A 20,235-nucleotide genomic window follows, 5' to 3' on the forward strand; every position below is an offset into this window, starting at 1 on the left:
GAGTTATAGAGTCATGTTATTCTTTTGAAAAAAAAAAATTTGCAGACTCTGCATATGCTCAGGGGGAGCATGGACCTTGCATGGACGGTTTAGTGCATATCAGCATTCAACATATACTTAGGGGGAGCATGGACAACATAATGTATATCAAAAGGGGAGAATATCTTGGTCCACCCTTTGCCCTTGATGTCAAAGGCGGAGAGTGTCTTGGTGTTGTTATTGCCATCAAGTCCAAAGGAGGAGATTGTTGGCATTATGATACAGGTGTTGTCCTTGATGGCAACTCACTCAGATGTCAGTTCACAGTGCAGCAGGTTAACAACGAAGGATTACAGATTAGTCTCCAAAGAACGAAGAAAGAGAGGTATATGCGGGTTCACTTTTTCCAATAACCATATACACGCGGGTTAATAGAACAAAAGATGCATATAACGTATACATGCACCTTCACAGGAGGAAAAGTGCATACATTTCAGAAAACTAGGTATTTTGATCCATGTTATTGGTCCAAGTTATTTGGTCCGAGGCATTTGGTCCAAGGTATTGAACCTAAGTGGTTTTGGTCCAAGGTATTGAGAAAGGCCTAAGAGTATATAAGGAAGAGAAGATCATTAGGCCAAGAGTGCAAGCAATAAGATTCTAAGGAATACTTCTATCTGAAGTATATTTTATGTTGCAGGGTTATGTTTGGGACAAGATCTGAAATATTCATGTGCACCTTGAGTTCAATATTGGATTAGGAATCATGAGACTTGAAATGACTTATTCTTGAATGATCTGATATTTGTTGAGACTAGATCTGATGTTTTGCGCCTGTTCTATTCGTTATCTATCATGATCTAGGTTTGTCTGAAGTCTGGAATTGCAACAATGTTCCGAGTCAATATTTGCAGATCTTTACACAGGTTCGTCTTGGCCAAAAAGCGTATACACGCAAGTTCGATTCTTTCGAGTAGCGTATACAAAAGAAAAGCTTATTTTCAGATCTGACTGATCTATCTGATGAAATTCTATTGTTTTACTATTGTCTGTCAATGAAGTCTTCTTAGATCTGAATGTAAAACTGAATGCATAAGGAGGCTGGCATTTGATTGATTGATTGTATAAGTGAGAAGAAGTGATCTTTGTCCCTGCCTGTGTAAAGCTCTGTAAGTTGACAATAGAAATTCAGTATACTGATAGTTGGTACAAACTTGATTCAAAAGTTTATGTTTGTAGTAGTTTTGAAGGTATATGCAGGTTTAAATCACGGAAGTCGCATATACACGTAGGTTGGATTCAACCAAGTAGCGTATATACTCTAATGCATGATTTTTGAGGTTACAATTGGTTTTGAATGATGATGCATGGTTCTGGGTTCATCATAGTGTTTTGGTGTCAGTGATCTGATTGTTCAGATTAAATGAATAGTGGTTGATGCAGTTTAATTTTAAAAGCTTGATGGGTCCAGTGTGAATATTTGATGAAATGTGGCCTTTAGATTGTGGTGTTGTGATTCGGGAGTATCCAGTCTAAAAATTCATGAAACATGGTCCTTGGTGGAATAGTGGAGTTCTCTGTAGGCTAGCACCTACATACTAGTAAACATATTGGCTAGTACAAGAGCTAGGGGGTTGTAGCTCCCTTCCAATAGAAGCTGGAGAATGAGAGAAGGTTGTAACCTTCTGCAGGTAGAAGCCTGCGTACTGGTATGAGTCTACACCAGTACAAGATTGCAAATAGATTTTCTTATTATTAAAAGAGACAAAGATGACAACAACAGGTGGTTTTTACCCACATTGGGTTTCCACCTTAAATCTTGGTGTTCATGTGTGTTGCTTATGTGTGATGTTTTATTCTTTTTTTATTGCAATGTCTAATAAATCTATGATATACTGGTTTAAGCTCAACACATGATAAATTGTCTAAATCACAAGTTCCATGGGTATACGCTGGTTTCTTTAATCACAGTCGCATGTACACACTAGTTCACATCATTGAAGTAGCATATATAAATCTGTTTGGGAAATAAAATTATTGATCTGATAATACTGACTCACCCCCCTCTCAGTATTATTTCCAACAACTAGGACAAGGGCTTTAGTTAAAGAATCCTTAATCCCTTCAAAATATTCCTTAGCTGAAATGGTCCACTTAATTTCGTTGTATTTCTTAAACATATTAGTAATAATCTATAACATTTTAGCGAAAATAGGAATGCATCTTCTCAAAAAGTTTACCTTACCAGGAAAGGATTGTAATTGTTTTTTACTCAGAAATTTGATTTTCTGTATGGATGACACTCTGTTGGGATTAGTTTGCATACCGTCTTTGGACACCATGTGACCCAACAAATTTACTTCCTTCATGGAAAAATTTGATTTGTTTGGATTCAAGGAGATACCAAATTTTCTACATTTTGAGGAAACCTATTTGAGATGTTTCAAATAATCATTTCAAATTTAGAATAAATTGTTATGCTATCCAAATAAACCACAACAAAATTATCATTTTCATAAGAAAATGTTATATCCATTTCCCTTTGAAATGTAGCACCGACGTTCATTAGACCAAAATGCATATTTGAGTACATAAAAGTACCCCAAGGAGTCGTAAAAGTAGTCTTATCCTAGTCCTTTGGATGCACTAAAATATCATTGTAGCCTGAAAAACCATCTAACATAGAAATTTCGTAGCTCCAACTACAATCTATAGTACATGCTCCATTTTAGGCAGGGGGTAGTTATCCTTTAAAGAAACCTTATTCATATTTTAGAAATCCATGCAGAACCTGATTTGTTTGCTCTCCTTTCTGACTGGAACAAGATTAGAAATCCATTTAGAAAACCTCAATGGCACAATTATCTTGGCAATAAACTGTGTTTTCACTCCTTTTTCTATTAATGGAAGCAAACTTGCATTAATACCTCTAAGATTCTGTTTAAAAGGTTTCTCATTTTCTTTGAGTGGAATAGCATGTTGAATGATAGTTTTGTCCTAAACCTTTAAATCCTCATATCTCCAAGAAAAAACATATGAAATTTCTCTTAATGATTCTACATACTGTTGTTTTTTCTCTTCATTCAAAGAATTAGAAACTTTGACAAATTTGGGATTTTTTTTTTGTTCCCAAATTTTAATCTTGCAGCTCACTATCAACAGGCAAAATCCTAGGCTTAACAACAACATCATTACTGTCATACAACCATTATAAGGGAACAAAACCTCTAGGAATAGAATTATTGTTTAACTAAATAATTTCTTGTCCAGCTACAATATTCATAAAAACATTTGGATCTGCATTCACGTCTGTATTTACATCTTCATTTTAATCAATAGGAGTACTTACAAATTCATCAACCATTTCTAGGAATCTCTTAATCTGTTGGTCGTATTCAAAAAATTGCTAGTGCTTGATATTATTTGAAATAGAGGGCCTATTTTTGACATTTATGTCATGCTTCCTATTTGGATGATTAGGAATTTTAAAAGTGCTAATAGCAGTAGCTAGAGAATCTTCTATGCCATTTTCCTATCTAGAAATGACTAAAATTTTATGCTCTGTGAAAAAATTATCGAACATATCCCAAACTTCATCCCTGTATGCCCTCATTTTAGGATGTTTAGTCTGATATGTACCTTTAACTTGATTTATCACCAGCTCAGAATCTCCAAAGGAAAAAAATATCTTTGCTTTATGTTCTCTAAGTAAATTCAATCCAATAATTAGAGCCTCATACTCTGCAATGTTATTAGTGCATTCAAAATACAATTTAAAGGAGTGTAACTAAATGTTGCAACCTGGTGGAATGATCCACCTAAACCATCCTTACAAGTGGATCCATTAAAATGAATGTTCCACATCCCATTATCATCATATATCTGCACTTTCTCTTCCTACACTTCCTCTTCCACATGTTGTTGTTCCTCTTCCCCAAAATGAAAATCGTTATAGAAAATTGCAGAATGAAGGTCAGTTTCAACTACATAAATGGGATGATTATTGGGTTGAGTTTGACTGCTAACCATATATTCCACATGAATCTCTCTATACAACCTTCTCTATTTACCAAAAATAATGATAGAGGCATAATTCATGTCCATTTGAAGCATACCCCCCAACATGGCTGCCCATGACCATGATAACAACATTCCAAACCGAGATGGAATACTACCACATCGATTACCGTACTCTTGGTAGGGATTTGGGTGAGTTTCACAACAAGGTCCTTGATTAGTCCTAAACATTTAACCTTTATTGAGTCAAAAGAGAACAAATCCTTATAAGGTCTAGTGGTATCAATCCCTAAAGTTTCCATGACAGATTTAGGCATCAAGTTGTGTGATTCTCCCAAGTTCAACATAGCATCATGAAGGATCATATCATGGATTCTAAAACTAATGTAGAAAGGAGGAAAGTCATCATTTACTTTAGTTACATGAGGACCAAACACAAATTCAGGAGCATCATCTTGTATGTTTAAGGAATATTGAGCATTAATATTTCATTATTTGGCTTCCTTTGATCCCTTAATAATTTTAATGATTTTTCCTTTATACTATGAATTCTTAAATAATTCAGAAAATGGGATTGGCATTTCAATCTTACCGATTTCATTTTGAAAACTAAAAGGAAGTTGGACCTTCTCCAATTCCTTCCCATATTTCTTGGCTTCATCAACTTTCTTAAGTAGATATTTCTTTGGATTTTCTTATAGCTGCTAGGCTGGAGGTTTAGTAGGAGGAGGCTTGACTGTGATATTTTTTCCCCTGATATTTTATTGTCTTTGGAAATTAGCAATCACATTGTTATAGCCTTGTTGATATACCTCTGATTCAACCATTAATTTGATCTTGTCCTTTTATTGTGAAAATTGGGTTGATCTATCATGTTATTCTTTAATTAGGTATACCTGAGTATCATCCTCATCAAGAAAATTAACTTGTTCTTTAAATTCCTCTACATTTTCCTCATCAACAAAATTTTGTGGGAAAGGAGGTCTCACTACCTACTGGTCTTTAGAGCTTTTCTGATCTCTTTGGTGAACTTGAGGACTTGGAGGCCTTCTGAAGTTGGGATTTATGATTTGGGGTTGAGGTTTAGACATTGGAGGAGTTAACTTATCAACCAACTTTTACATTGCTTTCAACATGACATCAAACTTGGTATCTGTAGAAGAAGAGGGTTCATTCTTAACTGTCTTCCTTTTAGTCCTCATTTTCATCTTCTTTGCCACCAAATTTGTTTCTAATCCTTTGGCATTATTTTGCATGTCTACCAGTGTAACATAATTCCTTTCTCTTAACTCAAAAGAAAACTTATCATAAAATGCATCAGGATAATGGAGCAGGGCTAATCCGGGAGGGTGTTTAATATCAACTGGAATTGCATTGTATACCTTATTGAACATAGCAGAAAAAATATTGCACTGTTTCACCTAGATTTTTTCTCAAATTATCATATTCAACTAGGATCTGTCAAGGATTCTTCTTATCCTCCCATCTTCTGAGAAAAAATTGCTCAAACTACTATAAATTTTCAATACTTCCTAATGGAAGTCCTAAGAACCATTTTTTCACTTCTCAGTTCATGAGCACATTCTTTTACACAAGCTTGAATAAGCATAACACAGTCTATGAAGATAGTGTATGTGCAATGTTTAACCCATCTCATTAGTCAGTGCACACTGTTATTGACAGTCCCTCACTTTTGCCTGCGTTTGTACTTCTATTTTGGTGATTTTTCAAACTGTTGCTTTTGTGCACCTTCACTTTCTCTAGTGTCATTTTCATGCTTTAGACTGTCAATTTACCTTTATTTCACCTTAATTAGTGTCATTTTCATGTTATATTCGCTATGGCATGTGTCACTTTCACTGTCATTCGCTTATCGTAAATGTCATTCCCCCTTTTCTCTTCATATAGTAAATGCCATCTTTTGGCATGTGGAGTGCCGCACAATTCATGAAAGCTAGATTTGGTGTGTTTCAAGGGGTAATATTTGCATGAACAAGTTTTACTTACCATGTAAACATGTATTGCACTCATTCCTAAAGTTTCATGCATTGTCGCATAAGTGTCATCATGGTTGTTGCAAAGTGTACCTTTGGCGTCGCACTTGTGGTAAGTTGCAAAGTTGTTGCACTAATGGAAGTATGTTGCTCATGTGTTCTAGATGATCTATGTTATGTCATCAAGTGTTCTAAGTGTGTTATCATAATCAAGTATTTTCAATGTTCACATTAATTGCACGGGTCCCACAATTAATCAAATTTGGAAAACTTCCCAACCATACAATCTAGCCTCATCTAACCCTCCTGAACTCCGCATTACACAATCTCAACCCTGAAGCTACAATCCTGCATCTTGGCACTGCGCAATGCATATTTCCTACCTTCCAGGACTATGCACTATGGAATCACAGTGCTCAAGCTCAACCTCTAACCTAAAAAATTGCGCAATTTCTCTCTCCTTCCAAGTCAGCACTATGCATTGTGTAGTTTCAAGGCTCGAGCCTTAACCCTGAACTCTTGACTATGAAAATCACCTAGCGTCCTCTTCTTTCCAGAATTTCACAGTGGGAAAAAATAGTGCTCAAGCCCTTAGTTTGGCTCCCTGATCTCCCTAACTGCGTAATAAAATTTTTGTTCATTCCAAGCCTGAACTGCTCATTATGAAGTATCAAGGGTCAATCCTACCCCTTGACTGCCTGATTTGTGCAATTGTGTAGTCGCTCATCCTCTCCCTCATCCTACCACTTGGTTCCAGCTCATTGAGTGGATCATCATGCAACATATTATACTAGGGTTTTATCGAACTGATGTCATCTTATCATGAGTAGATTGCAGATGCAAGTACTCTATCATGTTATTGCAAGATGATGATGAATGAGATGGAGAAGGAGGACATGTTAGAAGACACCTAAGGGTTGAGGAGATAAGATGATCATCAAGCAAGAAGATGAAGGAACATTGGATTATAATAGAAGATGGAATATCAAGGCCACATTGAAGACTCCTTATCTTCAAGTAATAAGGAGGAGGAAGAAGAAGAGCGTGCACCATCTTTTCAAAAGACACAAAGAAAGAAACAACAAAACATGACTTGACATTGCCATGTCATTATATAGCCCACGTCATCAGTGTCATGTCATGAGTCATCATGTGCCACATCATTCATGGATTATGTAATTCTATATTGGAAAATGTAATGTGAAGTGGAAGTCCAAGAGTCATCTATGTAATGTGAAGAGTCATGTAGGAAGTCGAAAATTCATGAGAATTCAAACAATCATGAGGGTAGTACAAGGGTCAAAAGGGAGGTGAAGGATCACCCAATTTGTTATATATACACCCTCATTGTTCATGCAAAATAATTTTTACCTTGGCTTCTCCCATAAGGCATCAGAGAGATAGAGTTAGTACATTTGGGGAGCAAGTCGTGGCTTCAATGATCCACTATTGAGCTAGTGGTGTTTGTTGTATACATGTATCTTGGGAATTTTACTTAATAATTGAAGTGGACAACATATTTTAATGCATGGATTGTGAATATTTGTAAGACTATTTTATCAATGTTTATGATTCATGTTTGTTTTCACTTGTACTAATGTAGTTGAACTATTTTGGTTATTTTAGTGCTTATCTTATTAAAAATGTGTTGTAATGGTCGTAACAATCACCACATCTATGTGGACTATTCTGCTTGATGTTAGGTGATTATCTTTTCCACTTGTGTGCGGCTCTACTAGGGTGGTACTATTACCTCTATTTTAAGAGGCTCACTTCTCCTCCCTCTACAGTAGAAGAACCTTGATACACCTGCAACCGAGCATTCAGCATGAACAGTTACTTTATTTTTGCAAAGGCACATACACTCTTCTCTCTCTTGCTGACAGATAAATCCAAGGAAAATCTATAAGAATACATGGCAACCGAGCTGATACTCCGGATGGGGATCCTATTCAAAATAGTGTGAGGTCTAATTGGGACTTCACATTGGGGAGACCCCCTTGGTTGACATATTTCCAGCACTGTCAACAAATGGTGCTAGAAGGAGGGTCAGATGACAAGTTGTGCCCATTGACTCTGTTTTGAATCTCTTATCTTAAATGACTCATCCTGAGATCATACTCCCTGGGTGTTTTTCTAACTTGTCACCTGGTGAAATTTTAATCACCGATGAGCCTCTTTATCACTTGTCTCAATTTATGTTTGATGGTGAGGACAAAACATCCATAACCAAGCACATTTCTAATTTTCTTAAATTTTGTGAATATTACGAAATCAATGATGAATATTTTGCTTGTGTGGCTTTCTCCCTCACCCTTGAAGATCATGTTAATCGATGGTGTCATACCTTACCATCTACTTCCATCCATTCTTTTCATCATTTTCTTAGGGAGATTTATCAATCCTTTAATAGGTATGATTACCGAGATGTTTATAAAAGAATCAATCAACTAAGAATGAAGCCTAATGAATCAGTTGAGTACTTCTCTGATCAATTCCTTCAGCTTTGTTATGCATTTACTAGAGAAGAAATAGATTGGGATTTATTTAAGCACAAGTTAGAGTGTTTGGTTCATATCTCTTTGCACGACGAATATTAACCCCCTGATGTTTCTACTTCCCCAACTTTTGTAAATCATGAAGCACCTCTAATTTTAGAGGAGGAACATGTTACTCCTTTTGATCCTTGTCCTCCTCCTTTTCCAATACCAATACGGGTACCTCCTTAGGATGATAATAAATTTGGGAAACGTGAAAATCAAACTCCTAATCCATCTTCTCATCCTCCTTCTACTTTTCATGATTCAAATCCAATGGAGGAAACCCTGAAATGGCTTATGAAGCCTATGGTGAAGACTAATTATTTCATTCCTCAAGGTTATTCTAGCATTTTTAACTGCAATATTGAATCTTGTTCCACTGAAAATATTATTTCTTTAAGGTACATTTTTCACTCTCTAGCATTTGCATGCCATGACTCTTTGTATCGTGATCTACTTGATCAATATACTACACCAACTAATTCTTCACACTCTCTTGACTTTCAAGTTGCTGGTTCAAAATGCAATAAGGTACAACACAGTCACATTACACAGGTAGAGGGACAAGAAAGGGAAGATACCTTTGATCTTTCTTCTCTTTTTCAAATTTCACGATGTCAGGATAATTCTCTTCCATACTTGGTTGATTTTCAATCTGAGAATATCGATGATGAATCCAATGAAATTTACTTACCTAATACCTCGAAAGTCTTGGGCAACAATAATTCTAATGATGATGACTTTGTTGATGTATGCGATGACGAATTCCCAAGTGCACCAATTGGTCTTTCAGTTTCTCAAGAAGACTATGTTTCGAAAGATTTAGATCTTAAATTTGTTTCGGTTAAAGAAGATTTTCTTTTGAACACTTCTTCCTCTTCACCTCCCTGTCCTTTATGCTCTACTGTTTACAATGCATCTAATTGTGATGAAGACTCTCAATTCTCTTCAAGTTTGTTATATCATGAGTTGAATCATGAAATTTCACAAGATAGTGACAATATCGATAATGAAGAAGAAAGTGATGAGATTATAAAGCATCCATTCCATCCCTTATCATCTCCTGTTTTGTATGGGGGAAACTCTTTGAATCAGTGTGATCATAAGATTTTTTTTATTCATACATCCTCAGACTTGCAATCAGAGGAATCTTATGACATGAGTAATTTCTTTGTTGAAGTTGAAAAATATTATCAAAACAGTGACGTAGATGGCTTCCATCTAAATGATGGTGATCTTGTTCATGGTAGAAGTCCACATGCAATTTGTGATCTGACTCAGTTTAAAAAATGTTGTTACGAGGTCGAGGCACTTCAACTCTTGTTGATGGTTATGTCAGGTTCTTGCGATCTTGGTGAAGTTCCTAAACCATTTCAGATTTGTATTTTCTCACAAAATTATTTCATTCGTATTGTTTCACTGGATGTAAATTCGTTCTTGATGGATGTCAGGATTTCTCGTTACAATTTTCCTATTTCTTAGTATGATGTTTTTGATAATACCGCTGTAAGGAATCCATCCTCATAAAAATATCTTGTATCAAATTCGGGTTTGGAATGTAAACTTTTCGCGAATGTGCGGAATCACAAAGATGATCAATTTGAAGATTACCTTTGGCCGAAGAGTTCATATCTGTTGAGTGTTATGGTGAATAATCAACTCCTAGTTTTTCTTGTGAATGTCTTCATGACACCAAAAATACTCTTGATTGTTAGCAAGTTCTTGAGTCATTTTTTGAATCAGGTTCCTCTTTTTCATCCATTACATCTCGACTAGTTTAATATGTTCATAATATTAACATTTCTTTTCAATTCTTTCGATGATTGCGATGCTTGTACAGTTTGTCACCAATTACAGGAAAATGGTTATATTATTAAGAGCATTTGAAAAATTGTTCAAACTATTGTATCTTTGTTATCTTCTAATCGAGAATCTCATGTCACAAATGGTTCATTTTATCATAATTGTTGGTCACTTTAATTGCTTATTAATTCAAACAACAAAGTGCTACATAAATTCTCAACCCAAGGAAGTCTTGTTATTTCAAAGGCAACTGCGTACTATATGTACTCAATCCTAAAAGCAACAAAAGTTGTAGTAAAGACTGGTCACACTTTGCGTTAAGCAAACTGAAGCTCCACTCTGAGTTACAACAAAAAAAACCTATTGCAGACAGCTACCAAAGAATGCTTAAAAGAAGTAATCTAAAGAATCAATCTGCATAGGAAAGCACTGGCTATGCTGTAACAGAGAACAGGACCCTATTCCCAGAGCAGGAATCTTCAGCACCTGTTCCTGATTATCAAGCTGCCACCTTGCTCTGTAAACTTAATTGCAACATACATGAATTAACTGTGGATAAAATAAAAACTGCAACAATCAATTGGGAAGAAAACAGAGTTTTTGCAATAATGCAAAGTGATACTCAGTAAACAGTACTGTTAACAAAGCATGAATAAAAAACACACTTAACACACTGCAGAAATAGAATGGGTGAATCTTGTGATGAAGGTGGGCCCTGTCCTTCTCACAAGATTCCCCAGGAAACAAGAACTAGAAAGAAATGTTCAGAACAAAATTTTATTCATCTGTCAATAGGTCATGTTACAGAGAAAAAGGATTCCAGTTATGTTCCTTCAACTAAGCCTTTTTTCGCAGTCTGTTCGTCCCCCTCTAATGTAGATGTCTCCTCTTTTTAAAGAGGAGACATCTATTACAATAGATTACATTGTAAGTCCTATTTTAACCCTTTGTACAAAAATAGGGAAGTTAGTTTTCCCTTTAACAAAATGCTGTTACAAAAATACTGTCTTTAGATCATGATCGTTACATCCAGTGTAGCAGCTCCTTCGGTGATCTTCTTTTGCTGCTGTCAAATCTAGACTGCAGATCACAACTGTTCAGCCACGATATTTGTGCGTCATTCCTGCTGTTTCAGAAACTATGGAAGTAATCTTGCAATCTCCAGGAAGTTTCAGCAACGTGGAATGCACATTGTTCTTTAACCGTTCAACAATTATCAATTCAATGGTTAATAATGAAGATAGCATAATTATATGTAAAATAATTAAACGTATAGTGATGAGAAGAAATATTGTGTACCTTAGGGATACTTGGGTTAAAATAATAACAAGGAATTTAAATATACATTGAAAAAGGATGACATCATAACAAAATGTATGGTCAAAAAGAGACAATATGAGGTCCTAACATCCCTCCCAACTGAAAGGGTTGCATGTCCTCATGCAATTCTTACTCTGAGTCTGAGTCCAAGTACTGGGCTGTACAGTGAAGATTACTTAGACAGTAAGTGTAGAAGGTACTATCAACCAAATCTCTGAAACCCTGGACATTCTGTATTCTCTGCCATGCTCCGAGCTCCTCTGTTTTGGGCAACTTGAAATAAGCCTTATATTGTTGTACTGGCAACCATAGAAGAGGGAAGTGAAAATGATATCCTATCCACTTTTCAGCACATTGCTGAATGCATTTAACATAATTAGGTAACCTTGAAATTGCCGCTTGAAGATTAAGCGGGTTAAAGGGATGATATTCTTTTCTCTCCTTAGGGCAATGTTCCCAAAATAGATTGTTTGCCTGTAAGGAAAGAGCTCCCTTGGCTTTGACATAATATTGGCAATCTTGTAAGACTGCTGCCTGTAATTCTCTCAGATGTTCGGTCATTCCTGGTTCCTTTAGAAACCGATGATGTTCAGCAACAAAAACAACAGCATTCTGTGGTTCAGATCAAATCCACAGAAGGCGATTATCTTCATTATGTTTTGCTGAAAGAAAGGCATTTTGCCACGTGAGTTGATTGGCCAAGAAAGAGACAAAGGCTCTCATCTGAATGTCCCCAACCAAACAAATCAGATTAAGTTTTCTATCCTCATGCATGGCTTCATTATGGAGGTATAGTTCACAGAGTAAATTTTGTTCACTAAATGATGCCTCTGTGAATGTTTTGAAAAAATCTTGAGGTGTAGATACCTCATGAGGTCGTCCATCTCTGATTGCCTTTGGTTGGAAGAACGCTACGCGCTCTGCCAGAAACACAAAATAATTAAAAGATGGTTTCCTGGTGGCCAGTAGTCTTTGAACCAAATTAAACATGAGGGACAATTTAGTTTTTAATTGTTTATTTTCCTTGTTCTGTGCACAAAATTGTTCCAACACTTCCCAATTTTCATATACATGATTTTTCCATGATAATTTATGTTCTTGCAAGATCCTTTCCTGTGACACAACATATTCCTTCTTCCATGCATCCATTTGTGCTTGAGTTCTTGTGGTCTGAGTAAAGGCAGTCTTTGAATGTCGAGGTTCAGTCTGGGTAAACACAGTTTTTGTAGGCCTTGATGCAGTACTTTTAGTTTTAACAACCAGAGTAGGCCGAGATATTTGTGGTTTCACTTCCTTTTCAAAAATCTTTGAAGGCCCTGCTGGTTCTTGTGTAACAGCAGGGTGTTCCTTTTAACTATAACAAGAGTCGATGCAAGAGTGGCTCAAGGTAATGGGACCTTGAATATCTTATAATCAGCTTGCTAATAAATATTACCACATTGGCTCCACATGTATTCACTATATTGATCTTTCTCTGCACTTTTCTCGGCTGTAGATGCTGCATGAGCTAAGGTGTACAGATTAATCTCTCTTTCATAGGCTTCCCTTGCCACTATTAGTTCCTACTTATAAACCTCGAGCTCTGATTTCAGAAACTTGTTTTCTTGTAAAAGGGACGCCAAGGTGACTGGGCTTTGTGTAGTAGTCACCGTCTCAGTAGCTGATTCTAATGAATGGAAAGGTTGTTGTTCGGTAGCAGCTTCATTGCTTGCAGCCTCAGCAGGTAGTTTTTGTGTGACATCAGCTGAATCATCAGCTGGTTCTGTAACTACTATATCATGCTGCACATCCACATTTTGCATATCAGCAGATGGTTCTTGTGTGGCAGCTGCTGACTGCAAAGCTGGTTCCTGATTATCTATATTCTGCTCATCAGCAGGTGGTTCTTGTGTAACACTTGCTGAGTCAGTAGCTGGAGCGGCTACATCCTGGTCATTTGTTTCCTGGACATCAGCAGGTGGTTCTTGTGTGGCAACTGCTGAGTCAGTAGCTGGTGTGGCTACATCCTGGTCATTTGTTTCCTGGACATCAGCAGGTGGTTCTTGTGTGGCAACTGCTGAGTCAGTAGCTGGTTCTTGTGGGGCAGCTACATCTAGATTTTCTATTCTATGGACATCAGCAGGTGGTTCTTGTGTAGCACCTGCTGAGTCGGTAGCTGGTTCTTGTGGGGCAGCTACATCCAGGTCATCTGTTTTCTGGACATCAGCAGGTGGTTCTTGTGTAGCACCTGCTGAGTCGGTAGCTAGTTCTTGTAGGGCAGCTACATCTAGGTCGTCTATTTTCTGGACATCAGCAGGTGGTTCTTGTGTAGCACCTGCTGAGTTGGTAGCTGGTTCTTGTGGGGTAGCTACATGCTGTATATCATCTTGGGTATCTACTTTTGATGGATCAGCAGCGGGTTCTTGCAAAGCAACTGCTGAATTAGTAGCTGGTTCTTGTGTAACAACTACGTTCTCTTAAAGGAATGATGTCACAAAATCCTGTGCATTTTTCATTTCAGTACCCGAGGGTGAGGTAGGTAAAGATTCAGGGCCTTGGGACTGTGGTGGGGTATGGGGTTTTAGGATAATAGGTGGAGAATTTAGGGTAGTGGTTTTAGTTGCCGCTTTAGAAGACGTCCTCGTTCGTCTTCGAGGTAAAAAGGCAGGAAGCACAATGGTTTTTCTTTTATGAGTAGCTTTCTCTGGGGTAGGAGGGTCATCAGAAGTGATAGCGTCTTTAATTGAGGCCCTTGTTTGTCTTTTTGGTAGAGGCGCAGCCTTTTCTTGCATTTTCCTTTTTAGCTTAGTAATGGGAATGTTGTCATCTGAATCATCGCTGGGGATATGGACAGTGGGAGTGGATGATTCAGCTAAATTATGGGGTGGGGTCGATGCAATGGAGGGGTCAATTAGACTAACTGCCATGGGTGGTTGGGGATCTTCAGCATTTAATTGGGGAGTTTTGGCTGTTGTTTGACAAATTTCAGCAGATTCCTGAGGATTTTCGGCTACTGCTCGAGGAAATTCAGCAGTTTCTTGAGGATTTTCGGCTGTTGCTTGAGGAATTTCAGCATCTTCATGGGGTTTTGGGGGTGGGTGGTTAAGGAGAGGGGGATTCTGTTGAGAAAAGCCCCTCTGAATTAGAAGCTGAGCAAGACGATGGTGAGTGAGGGAAAGGAGTGGGTACTTCGCATTCATGGAATAATGTGACATATTCTTTAGACACCCAAGTAGATAATACAACATATTTAACAGAAGACTATGTCTTAAATGATTCAACAGGACAAAATCATGCTGATAAACTACCTGGTAAAGTCCTTCATAGGTGAGATAGTGCTTTACAAACTCAGCAACCTTTCACCATGGAGGTGGTAATGAATGAAGTGCAACATCCCTGCCTTTAGGCTCGACCCACTCTCCTAGTAGAAGGAAGTCCTACTGTGCGTTCAAAATGATGTGTTTGCAACTGAACCATCAAATGCCAGCAGCCGGTAAACCTGAAACCTGTGCTATATCATCCTCTATTACTAGAATTCGGACTCCTTGAACGGTAGAGTAGCCTTCCTGTAGATTGCGTGCGAATTCAAGGACTTGTTGAGGATCAAATTCTTGGAGCCTTCGAAAATAATCTACCCAGCCTGCCTGCTAAAAAATCTGATATACCTCTGGGTGCAATTCCAATAGAGCTGTTGAGCCAGGTTCATTTCGAATAGCGTTGCCTCCCATAGTTACTTGCTTCAGTAAAATGCACAGTACAGAGCCAAGTTACCGCACCCGAAACAGAGTAAGTTTTGGAAATAAGGTCGTGACATAATAAGACAAAGATGGGGTGACGGGACATAATCGTGGTAAAAAAACGACGGTGATTGGCGTATCGTGAAATGATTGCAAAATTTTGGTATTCCCCCCCCCCCCCCCCCAACTGCGGCTAAAATGATAAGTTTGAATGTACGACGATTGTGGTAATCATGTCACAATATTCTCATTAACTATAGTTTAATATTTACACATAAAAAAACGCATACCTCATGTTTACCTTTGATTGATATTCGAAAATATAATGTCGTTGCTAATAGATCACGAATGGTTATGAAAAGGGTTTTGTAATATGAGGGTATTTATATGAAAGGCTTTTATAAACATAGGAGGAGGTCGTGAAATAATAAAGTTATAAGGATCAATAGATATATCTCACAATGGAAATTAATATGTATCCATTCTTTTGAGAAGAATTAATGTTTCAATTACGGGAAAAATGGGAAAAATTGGTGTTTTAGGGAAAGATGGAGAAAGTCAGTGTTTCAGCAATGGGGAAAATTGGTGTTTCGGCAACGGGAAAAAGGGAAAAAGTTGGTGTTTCAGCAATGGGGAAAATGGTGTTTTAGCAACGGGAAAATGGTGTTTCAGCAACAGGGAAAATAAAGAGAGATGTTGCTGTAAAGAAAAATAGGAAAGTGTTGCTGAGAGGTAATGTGGGGAAATGAGCTATGAATTGAGGTGAGATGAGAATGCTTCCCAAAATGAAACTTGATCCTGCTTGCAATACAATTGTTCTTTCCAACCAGCCCCAATCTGAGACCTGCAAAATAATAAATTATAACATGGCAACCCTTGACAGGGATTATTAGTTAAATAATCTAATCTAATAATAATAAAAGAATATATAATGCAGAGATTAAATGCAATGAGGGGCAGCAGGCTCCCCCAAAAAGATATAATGTGAATCTGCCATGCAAGTGGCTTTAAAATCCTCCTTAGAAATTGGTTGCTGGTATGGACGAAGCCGATACCCATTCACTAACAATGGTGTTCTAGCATCATCAATTGTTAGGAGCCTTACTGTTCCATTGGGAAAAACAATATCTATCTCATAAGGTCCCAGCCACCTTGTTCATAATTTTCCTTGAAAATTTTCAAACTAGGAATCATACAATAGAGCCCAATTACCTTTTTGGAACTGCTTGTGCTTAATAGTTTTATCATGCCACCTGGTTCTTTGTTGTTGAATCATAGTTGTTTGGTGGATGGCATCCAACCTTTTTTCATCCAGTTCCTGCAGCTGCTGCAACCTAGTTGTCTGTGCATCAGTCAAATCAAGGTTAACAGCTAAAGCAGTTCTTAAGGTTTTAATTTCAAATTCCACAGGAAAAACAACACTTTTACCATAAACCAATTCATAGGGTGAAAAACCTGTAGTGTTTCTCCAGGTAGTTCTGTAAGCCCATAATGCCTCAGGCAACCTTTGAGACCAATCCTTCCTATTCTCCTTCATTGTTTTTGTTAAAATAGCTTCTATGAATTTATTTGTACTTTCCACCTGACCATTAGCTTGGGGGTGGTAAGGTGTAGTCATTTTATGATTGATATGATATTTTTGAAGCGTAGCTTTAAAACCATGAGAATTGAAAGGAGGTCCTCCATCTGTGACTAGTTCTCTAGGCACTCCAAACCTAACAAATATTTCTTCAAATAAAAAGGTTATAATAGATTCTTCATTAGCTCTAACAAGTGCCTTAGCTTCGACCCATTTAGTCATATAATCTGTACAAACCAATATATAAACTCTTTGGTTGGATGGAGGATTGATGGGTCCTACAAAGTCTAGAGCCCATCTTTCAAAGGGTTCAAGTATTACTTGGGGGTTCAGTGGCATTTCATCTCTATGATTAGGTTGGCCCATTCTCTGAAAACTATCACAAACCCTAACATACTTCTTTGCATCCTTGAAAAGTGAGGGCCAATAATAACCCATCCTGAGAATTTTATGTGTTGTTCTCTTATCAGCGAAATCCCCCCCACAAGGGCCATCATGACAAGCCTTCAATATATCATAAACCTCATCTTCTCTAATGCGTCTTTGGATTTCCTGATCAAGTCCTGTATGAAAAAGACACCCACTTATCCAGCTATACCGAGCACTTTTTTGAATGATCTTTCTTTTCTCCTAATGTAATAGGTGTGATGGTAGCTTCCCTGCAACCAAATAATTGGCAATGTCTGCATACCACGGTGAGTGAGTAGATACTGCAAAAAAGTACTCATCAGGAAAGGAATCATCTACTGGAGTATTATCATCAGTTTTTATCCGAGAAAGGAAATCAACAACTACATTTTCTTTACCTGGTTGATCTACAATTGTAATATCAAATTCTTGTAGTAACAATAACCACCTAGTAACTCGAGCATTTGTGACAAATTTATTCATTAAATACTTGATAGCCGAGTGGTCAGTATGAACAAAAGTAGGATAACCAGTAATGTAATGTCGAAATTTATTAATAGCATAAATAACTGCTAAAAATTCTTTCTCAGTAACTGTGTAATTAAGCTCAGCAGGGGTCATATTCTTACTAATGAAATAGATAGCATAAGGAAGATTATTCTCTTCTTGTCCCAAGACAGCTCCAATTGCAGTATCCGAAGCATCAGAGGATATATGAAAGGGAAGTGCCCAATCAGGTCCCCTCAGAATAGGAGCTGTAGACAACTGATGCTTAAGTTCATCAAATGCTTTTTGACAGGCATCAGTCCACTTGAATTCAACATTTTTCATAAGTAACACAAACAAAGGAGAAGCTATTTTAGAAATTTTTTTGATAAATCTTCTGTAATATCCAGCATGTCCTAAAAAACTTCTTACATCAGTTTGTGTTTTAGGAATAGGTCTGAATTACCTGTATTTTGGATGGATCTACTTGAATCCCAAGGAATGAAATGAAGTGTCCTAGTACAATTCCTTCGTTCATCATCATATGACATTTTTCGGTACTCAAGGAAAGATTAGCTTGTATGCATTGTTTAAGTACTTTCTCAAGGTTTTGTAATGCATCTTCAAAAGTCACACCATAAGGAGTGAAGTCATCCATAAATATCTCCAAAGAATCATTAAGCATATCAGAAAAGATTCCTATCACTACTCTTTGAAACATTGTTGGAGCATTACATAGTCCAAATGGGAGAACTCTATAAGCAAAAGTTCCCCAAGGACTAGTAAAAGTGGTCTTGTCTTGATCTTGGGGTGCAATTATGATTTGGTTATATCTGCTAAAACCATCTAAAAAGGAAAGATTTTCTTCCCTGACAAGCTATCCAACACCTGATCAATAAATGGCAAGGGGAAATGATCTTTTTGAGTGGCTTTGTTTAAGGCTCTATAATCTACACACACTCTCCATTTCCCATTTTTCTTAGGTACTATCACCAATGGAGAAACCCATTCACTATCAGATATGGGGTATATAAACCATGCATTAAGAAAATTTTGAAGTTCTTCCTTAACAATTTCCCTCAAATTGGGATTCATTCGCTGCTAGGGTTGACAAACTGGTCAAGCCCCCTCCTTAATATAGATATGATGAGTACATAATTCAGGAGAGATCCCCTTCATGTCTGTGTAGTCCCATGTGAATGCTTCCTTGTTTTCACGGAGCAACTTCATTAGCTATTGTGTTTCAGCATCTGATAAATTGGGGTTTATGTTCAATGTTTTGCCAGGTTCGATTTCTACTGTTATGCTTTTAGAGGAGATAGCAGTTGATGTTTGAGGTAAATTTTCAAATTTAAGCTTTTCCTGTGTTTCAGGGTCCAGAATTGCAGTTAACTAATTATATGTTTCAGAAGTAACTGAGGAAGGTTCAGAAATAAAATTACTAATTACTTCATCTTCCGTAGTGTCTTTAAGGGTTAAGGCTTGTCCAATGGTCAAAATGGGTTGAGTGTCATTATCCTCATAGTCTAACCATACATAATCATCATTGTTAATCATAGGTGTAGCATGAGGGTACAACGTAAGCTGCTTAGTTTCGCATCCATTAGAAATTGTCATTGAACCTGATCTACAGCTGATAAAAGCATCTGTTGTAGCCAGCCAGGGTCTCCCCAAAATCAGAGGATGCCCCCCCAACTTTGCTTTAGTCTATAATACAACAAAGTCAGCTGGGTAATTCCAGGATTCAACTGAAATGATCAGGTCTTCAATAACCCCCTCTGGTTTGATTATGGAACGATCAGCTAATTCCAAGATAGTTGGTGTCTCTCTAATTACATTTTTCAACTGTAACAGCTGTGCAGTTTCAAGGGTCATAATATTTATAGCAGCACCTAAGTCTACTAGAACTCATGAAACAATAGTTTTTTTGACCTGTACTGTGACCGTAGGGTGGCCAGGATCACCATATTTTACAGGAGGAACTTTTCCTGACATTAAAGCAGCTAGATCACCCCTGTAAGGGGATCTTTAGCCTTCCTACCAGGTTTCTTGATGCAAATGTATCTGATGGTTCTAGCATAAATTGGTACATCTCTGAGTGCTTATAAAAGTGGAATTTTAACGTAAAGATTCTGCAATTCCCTTAGAATATTAAAAACAGGTGGCTCAAGTGTCTTAGCGAGAGCTAGACATTCAGGGAATGTGGCTCTACTGTTTCTGCAATTTTATTAGAGGGTGGCTTAACTGTTTCAACACCCTTATTAGGTAAATTATTCTTTTCTGCCTCTTCTTTGTCAGATTCAGAAGAGGTAATATCGTCAATAATCGGCTCAACTACTCTCCCGGATCATAGATGAATATCATTACATTGCACAGGAGATGTAGGTAGGTTC

Source organism: Pinus tabuliformis, chromosome 3_2, assembly GCF_031772625.1.
Source record: "Pinus tabuliformis cultivar Carrire ecotype Pingquan chromosome 3_2, CPIR1, whole genome shotgun sequence".
NCBI lineage: Eukaryota > Viridiplantae > Streptophyta > Pinopsida > Pinales > Pinaceae > Pinus > Pinus tabuliformis.